The 7,801-nt window shown below is 46.8% G+C and overlaps 1 long non-coding RNA gene across 1 annotated transcript; it reads right to left on the bottom strand.

Annotated features, from left to right (window-relative positions):
* Window positions 1-1,357: 1,357 nt before the first annotated feature.
* LOC139054314 (uncharacterized) lies at window positions 1,358-3,243 on the bottom strand. Its single transcript, XR_011511120.1, has 3 exons — window positions 2,971-3,243; window positions 2,822-2,902; window positions 1,358-1,877 (listed from the first exon to the last, which is right to left on the bottom strand). It is a non-coding gene; the product is annotated as an uncharacterized lncRNA (long non-coding RNA).
* Window positions 3,244-7,801: the final 4,558 nt, after the last annotated feature.

Here is a 7,801-nt window from a genome sequence, read left to right as displayed (position 1 = left end):
GTGTACTTTGCGAACTCTATACACAATGTGATTTATAATAATATTCTTGAAAAAGGCAATAGGAGCGGCTATTTAACGCTATTTTAGAGAGCAGCGGACTACACGCTCCGACATTTTTTAGGTTCGGGGAGTCAACTTTTGGACCCAAGTGACCGATCAAAGCCTTGTTACATCTCTGTCACTGTGTTAGCAAAAATCGTCAACTAGAGAAGCAGTTCGTCGTAACACAACAGCTGCAGTACTACTTACAACGCCGCACAACCGCCCACCGCGTAGCAGACGAACAGGTTATAAAAGCGCCACCTATGGCCGTCGGTTGAACGAAAGTGGGCGCAAGCTGCTCCCATAGAAGCCGGATATCTGTGCAGGTCTGGAGTTCCAGTAGGTCGTGGTCCAGATAACGCAGCGCAACAATACACGGAGACCAAAACGCAAACCTGCCCGCAGGGCGCCTTTGCCACGGTACGAAACCTACGGAGCAACACGTGTCAGCGCACAGAACCATAACAAAGCCGCAATGGCCCGAAAGGCGTGGCCGCTGCGACAAAGAAATAAAAAATCAGCAAGAAAGAGGGGAACCCACTACGTCACTTCCTTCACACTTTTCTCCTAGCGCGCGCGGAGGGGGTAGGGCCTCTCCTCAGTTTCCTTCCTCCATGGCGCGCTTGGAAAGGAGCCTGCGCGATGAGTGTGCGCGACTGGCCATGACTGGCGCTTACGCGACCCGTGGGCCGTATTGGTAACCCAATGGTGGGTGCGAGGATGCAGGGCAAGCAGGGATGGCTGAACTTCACGCGCCCTGGGCCGTCTTTCCGCACCCGCAGATATAGTCTAAGTTCAGAGAGTGGTAAATGGAGATCGCTGCCACAGGTCGTACGTACTGCATAGTGAACATAAAAATAGGCAGATGGTGAAGTATAAACCCCATGCAAGCGATCTTACACGCGACAGCGACAAGCGACGCAATGGAGATGGCTGTCGCGTTCTTATCGATATATATTATATATCGCCCCCTCTACACTGTACCCCCGCTGTCGGCGTTCTTCGTAATGCCAGCATGACAGCAAGTGCTCGATTGTAGTCGTCCAGTGATATATTTACTGCTTTACATTTCCCATGCATTTATCTATGCTTGTCATTTTAATTAGTAAGTGAATGTTTACTACAATTGATATGGCCGATAAACTCGTGTAAAGGCCGAGCTTTCTTGTCAAGATTTTGACGAGCCTGCCATGGGACAGGGCCATTAAATTTGACCTAATTTATTCAGCTATTTGTATAAAATCCGCTGTAACCTCCGCGATCGCCTCCTCTCGCCACGGTGTTCTGGTGTATAACACCAGAACACCGTGAATTCAAAGGGCGCCGCCATATTGATGAGCGCCGGTCGCGCCATCTATCCCAAGCGCCGCGAAATAGCAGGCCTGGGCTGCCACGCCGGGAGATGCGACCCGGCGCGAAAGCGAAACTTGGGCTTTTTAGCTGGGCGGAAGGCGTGTTTCAAGTTTTTTCTAACCTGTTATTTTCGCTGTCTGGATTCAATCAAACTTCAAGACCTCGTGCAAGTCCACAATGGACACACTGAGTGCTGTGCAGACTGCAGAAGCGAATACATCGGGTAGGTACGCTATTACGTTTGTACAAACCGCGCGCTATATGCTAGAACACCTGTGAGCTTTTTGGCACGTAACCTGTGAAGGAATTTACAGCACTGTGTTGGTGCCATATATTATTAAAGCACGCAGAACACTGTCATCTGCACTTTCAGTTTGGTCTTGTTTGTAATGGTCTCTACTGGGTTGGCCGCGCTTGGCAACCAACTGGCGAGGTCGTTTGACTGCCTGGTTAGCAGACGCCTGCCCTTCACCACCTGCACACTGAAAACAAAATAGATGTTATAGTAAGAAGGGCTGTAGCTCTTTCCCATGCCATCACTTTTGCGAAGATATAAAGTCCTCTCAAAATGAAATAGAAAATACACCAGGCCAATTGTATCGTGCAACCGCTTAAGAGTACAACATTCAGAACAAAAGCCTGCAGCACTCGAACAAGCAGCATATGATGCTAAACCTGCACTCATTGGAAAATGAGGTACTACAGTAGTTATAATGTTCAACTACATGTGCAGTCAAAGCCCGTATAACAGGGCGAGCATGACAGATGCAGGTGTTGTACAGTTGCACAAACCATGACAGGGCACGTAAAATTACCATCCCTACTTAAAGCTGCATATCATCAGGACCCCTTTGGTACAAGACAACAACCGCACCTGCATTCCAAGAAATTAGCCCCACCAACTGCAGCTACCTGGTACCAGACCTGTTTCGCTTGTGCGAGGCCATCGGATTGTTGGCGCTCCCTTAGAAAAGAAAACAGTAAAAAAAAAAACTAGTGAGAATGATCAAAATTTTGTTACAAAATACAAGAATAATTACGCACCTTATTTTCCTCGCCATATGAACGGAAATATTTTGCGCTTTGCCCCGCATAACAGCCCGCACGCAGTTTAGAGCTCAGGAGGCTCAAATGAATTCGTTACGAATGACACCTGCAACACCAGCTCGTAAAGGTAGGTGCGCTGCAAGAACACCTTCGGCGACGAGTAGTCGTCGTTTACGTTTTTGTGGACGCATGCTACGTGACGAGCAGACTTCGGTTTACTTTCGTTAGCAATTATAACTCTCACCAGCAAGGCCTACAACTTGTCGTTCACGCTTAATGGTCATTCCGTGCACCAGCTGCAAGTATCGCTAACCGCAAACTCAACTGTTCCGCTTAACCGTCGGGAGCTCTGCCTGAATGAAAACACGAAAATGCTTGCCTTTTTGTTATAGCCAAGGCGAAGCACCGGCGCGGGATTCTGCTCTGTAGGCTTGTTGCCCAGAAAGTGCTCGGAGCAAACCTGCGTATTACGTTTGTAGGGCGCAAAGTTGAACGTGGCACCAAAATATACACAGATCGAATACTCACTCGTGCATTTTCACTGGGTTGGTAGTTCTTCCTATTCACTGCAGCTATCCACCGGTGGCGCAGCTTGGCATTCTTCGTTGCGAATGGAAATCGGCGCAGGCTGAAAACACCGCACCGGCACGATTCCCTACGTGTGTTGTGCTCTTCGCAAACAGCGCTAAGCAACCTGCTCCTTTTCCGCTGGTTGTTTTGGCATCCAAACACGACGCAATGATGCCCAGATGACTTCTTCTATTTTGGATCCGTGTGAACGGGCACATTTCCGCACTTTGGAGCCCGCTGGCGTTTGCCATGTCTACTGGTCGCCGGCGAACACACTTTGGCAGCCCAGTAGAAAATAGCGCCGGTCGACCGGGCAACCCGGGTGCGAGAGTATGCGTTCGGTTAGTCTGGGTGCGAGACTAGCGTGTTCTGGTCTATAGTAGCGACGAGTGAACGTGAGCGGCCAGATTGGTGGCGCCAGCTGGTGGCGCAAAGCTCAACCACACAAACACAGAGCTAATTACTATATTCTGCTTAGCTGCTGGTGTAAATTTTCGACAGTGGCGTAATCGTGTTCACGATTACGCCGCTGCCAAAAATTTGCACGAGTAGCGAAGCAGGATATGGTGAGTTACTGCAGTTTTAGCTCTGCGTTTGTCTGGTTGAGCTCTACAACACCAGGCGGCTTCACCGCTCCGGCCGCTCCCGTTTACGCCCCGACCATCCGGTAATCCGCCCAAATTGCTCCCGTTTACCGGAATAGCGTACAAGCTAAATGTCTCTATTACCTGTTGAGCGCGATCGGAATCGGTGCACCGTGAACGCGATTGCTTCTCGGTTGGATTTCTTTTAAAGCAAAGCTTAATTAAATTTCTGTCTCACTGATTCGTTCGTGAGCGCCGAAAACGCACTGCAGGAAAGCCGACTTACACACCTACGTAGAACACATAGGTGTTCTGTGGAACACTACAGTTTTACACATTCACAGTACCGTGCTAGCGTCGACTGGCCGGCCGGTCAGTGCTAAATGGCTCGGCATTTTCCGTCCGTGGGGGTCGCGGACGACGCGCGGACGGCACAAATCCGTGACGCGTATCACGTGATGCGCGGTCCGTCGCGAAAAAGACTGATTTCGTCTGTCGTGTGGATCCACCATAACGGCGCGCGAAGCGACGAGCTCAGCAAGAGTAGCGCATGCATACATGCAAAGTTCACTGGAAGCGCAAGTTGCGTCTGCTAAGTACACCAATCTATCATTCAATAATATAGTAACTGTATACGTTCAATAATAAGCCACAGCTATATATATATATATATATATATATATATATATATATATACTGTGCACGTGTACGTACGTGTAAGTCCGTGAAAGTTTGACTGTAATCAACGGCTACATAATCTAAAATAAAGGTTATGCAACTTAGCGAAATGTGTCTCCATTCAAAGTTCAAGAAATGCAATCCTAAATAAGCAATCAAATCACATATGCATAGCATTGGGTCACTCAGCATTTCTTGGTTTCGTTGCTTGATCTTTGGCTTTGGACTTTGGATAGTTTGCATTGGGGGAAAGCTTCGCGTTCAACCATCTTTCTTTAAGAAAGGGGCTTTGCTTATTTATATACTGGCTGCAAAGTTGGGGGTGCGGCCCTTACACGGATTTACACGGGGGGGGGGGGGGGGTGCATTACTTACACAGAGGGGGGGCAAACCGCAAACGATCTGACCTCTCTCTCTCTCTATATATATATATGTAGACACACACGGTATATAGATCGACCTATTTTTTTAAATTTGAAAAGTTGAAGTCGACTTGAGGTCGACTTACAATCGAAACCAAAACAAGACACCGCAAAAAAAAGAAAAAAGAAAAAAACTAGACCGCCGAGATATTAGGAGAGCTACAACGTAGTTACCATTTTATGTTTGCTCTATGACCCTACCCGTAGCTTTTTGCTATCCCGCGCGTTTGTTCGCTTTTCGAAAGGGTTTTTCAACATTTTTGAGAGTTTTACCGTGCACGCCGTGCACACAACAGCCAGAGGGGGGGGGGGAGGGGGGTCGATAGTTGATGGAAGCGCCGCTGTTACATTCGCGGCGGCACCCTCAGAACAATTAAAGGACATAATAAAGAAACGACAAAAAATGAAAGTGTCCAACTCAAGAGATAAGATGGAATTCGCGGAACTGTCAGAACTGATCAACAAGGTGAAAATAAGTGATATTCTATAACTATAACGTGAGAAACTATAACGTGAGAACTATAACGTGAGAAAGAATGAGGCAGCTGTAAAAAATGGACGTAGCCTGAAATCAGTCAGAAGGACACTTGGCATAAGGCAATTAACCAAGATGTACGGACTGAAACATAAGCAGGGCAGTATCATCAGCAATCTCGAAGGTATAATAAAAGCAGTGGAAGAATTCTATACTGACCTACCTGTACAGTGCCCAGAGGACTCAGAGTACTCTATTTGAAACAATGAACAGTATACAGAAACAATTCCTATAATCAGAGATGAAAAAAATTAAAGTATGGTGTTTTACGTGCCAAAACCACTTTCTGATTATGAGGCACGCCGTGGTGGAGGACTCCGGTAATTTCGACCACCTGGGGTTCTTTAACGTGCACCTAAATCTAAGTACACGGGTGTTTTCGCCCCCATCGAAATGCGGCCGCCATGGCCGGGATTCGATCCCGCGACCTCGTTCTCAGCAGCCCAACACCATTAGCCCCGAGAACGAACTACAGGGGCGCTGCGAGCGCCGCTCGCGTGACCTCAGGGCAAGGACTCGCGCCCGTCGTCTGCTACAGTTCGGCCGGTGTACGGGCGCTTTCGGCGGTGTTTTCGTTTGCGCGCCCTCGTTCTCTTTGCTTCTAGACTTATGGCGGTCATCTCAAATATATTTTTACGACGTCTTCATTTGCGAAAATTTATTCAAAGAGCTTATATCTTAGACGACAATGCAGCTCTCGAAGGCAACGTTACAGTGCCAGCCAAAGGAGCGCAGACCAGCCCATTGCGGGTTTTTCAATCGAAAACCGCAAAAATATAGAAAATAAGAATCCAGTTATGATACCATACCTGCAGCGGTGCATCAAGTATATCACAGACGCTGGCTATATATGACTTCTACAACAGTTACAATCCGCGAAAACTGGTTTGCTCACGACGAGTAGTTCATGGTGTAATATCGAATTTTCGCGTTTCTTCACACAAACGCTCAGCGGTAACACGAGGACTGAACTAATACTGCAGTTAGGTTCTACAAGTAAAACTTGCTTCTTTGACTGCTTCTTAAAACTAGGCGGTTCTTCACGTGTTTATTTTAAGCCACGGCAATTTGAAGTAAAGCTAATGAAGGCTTACGTCTATTTACAGAATACAAAATGGAATGTACCAATATTTATTCCCTTTTCTGTGCTACACGTTCAACTTACTTGAGAAATTTACTGGTGCTTGTGTTACTTGAGGAATATACATGACGAATTTGTTTGGCGAACTGACACAGGCTACTCGGCCTAAATTTTTTAGTGAAATATGCCTGTTGGACCGCATGCTGCAGCCAGAAAGAAGTCGAAGCGTCAATCATTAGTAGTATGGGTCATATTGAAGATATATAATTCCCCTGTGGAGGGTCAAAAATCAAGTGAATGTATATGTAAGTCTCGTGGTGTTTTCTTTATGAAGGTTTGCGATTGGATTGGAGCAAACTTTATTTTGCCTGCAGTTGGGCGAGGTTCTCTTTTATGTACCGACGAAGCGAATAGCTCTCCGTTTGCACAATTAAACAACACTGGATCGAGACATGGTGAGACAGAAAGTTCTTGAATTTTGCTTTTCTGGGCAATCTAAGCTGCGCTGTAGTAGCTCGAGAATATTTTAGCCATTCCAATTGAAGCTATAAAAGCATGCTTTATAGTTTCAATTCGAAATTGTAGTGAACTGATCGGTTTCACGAACAAAGCGTGCCTCGCCATAGCGACAGTCGGTTGCTACCGTTGCGTGATGGGTGTGCCATATTGTCGATAAAGGCTACTGAGGGCCACTATGAAACATTTCATCGCTCAATTGATTGGCTCTCGATCTTAACAACGAAACTCTTCTCTCAGGTGATTGCTACTGTGGTATTTGTGAATTAACTATGTAAATACTCTGCATGACGCACCGTCGTGTTAGCAGCCAAGAGCGATTCGTTTTTTGGAGGCCTGTTTCAGAGAGGGGTGAAACTAGCAGCAAACTTTTTCATAAAAGATGGGGCCTAACTCTTTCTTTTACGTATTAATAAATGGCCATATTTGGCTAGAACAACTCACCAGAGTAATAAGAATCATGATGACAGCTTCGCTGGGCAATGTCTTTCTAACACGGATAACATGCTGACGCCAATTACCAAGATTTTTCTTTCATATGTAAAATGCAATGTCTCTCATAGCTAAATTCTAAGGGAATGTTAAGTGTTTAGCCAAGCATCATACACAACTTCGCGTATTGAATTTGCGGACATTCTTTTTACACAAAACTTATGGACAGACACGGCGCATATATACATGGTAAAACCAGTAGCCCCGTTCAACACTACATAGCTTGCGATATCCATGCCCCAAATTTTATTGACTCACATGCTTTAGGAGAAGGAACTGTAGTTCAGGCATGGCAGCAGAAAGAAGCCGACATAGCCTTCAATAAGTGCGGCACGAGCCACCCATGCCTCAAGCATACACGAAGGGAACGAGCGCGCGCGGCCGCCGAGCGAGACGGAGCGAGCGGCGTCCTGGCCGTGACGTCACACATGAGAGGGCGCCACTCCTAATTCTCGCCGCTAATAGCCACTGAGCAACCACG

This window comes from Dermacentor albipictus, chromosome 1 (assembly GCF_038994185.2).
Source record: "Dermacentor albipictus isolate Rhodes 1998 colony chromosome 1, USDA_Dalb.pri_finalv2, whole genome shotgun sequence".
NCBI lineage: Eukaryota > Metazoa > Arthropoda > Arachnida > Ixodida > Ixodidae > Dermacentor > Dermacentor albipictus.
This window is presented reverse-complemented; position numbering and strand designations above follow the sequence as displayed.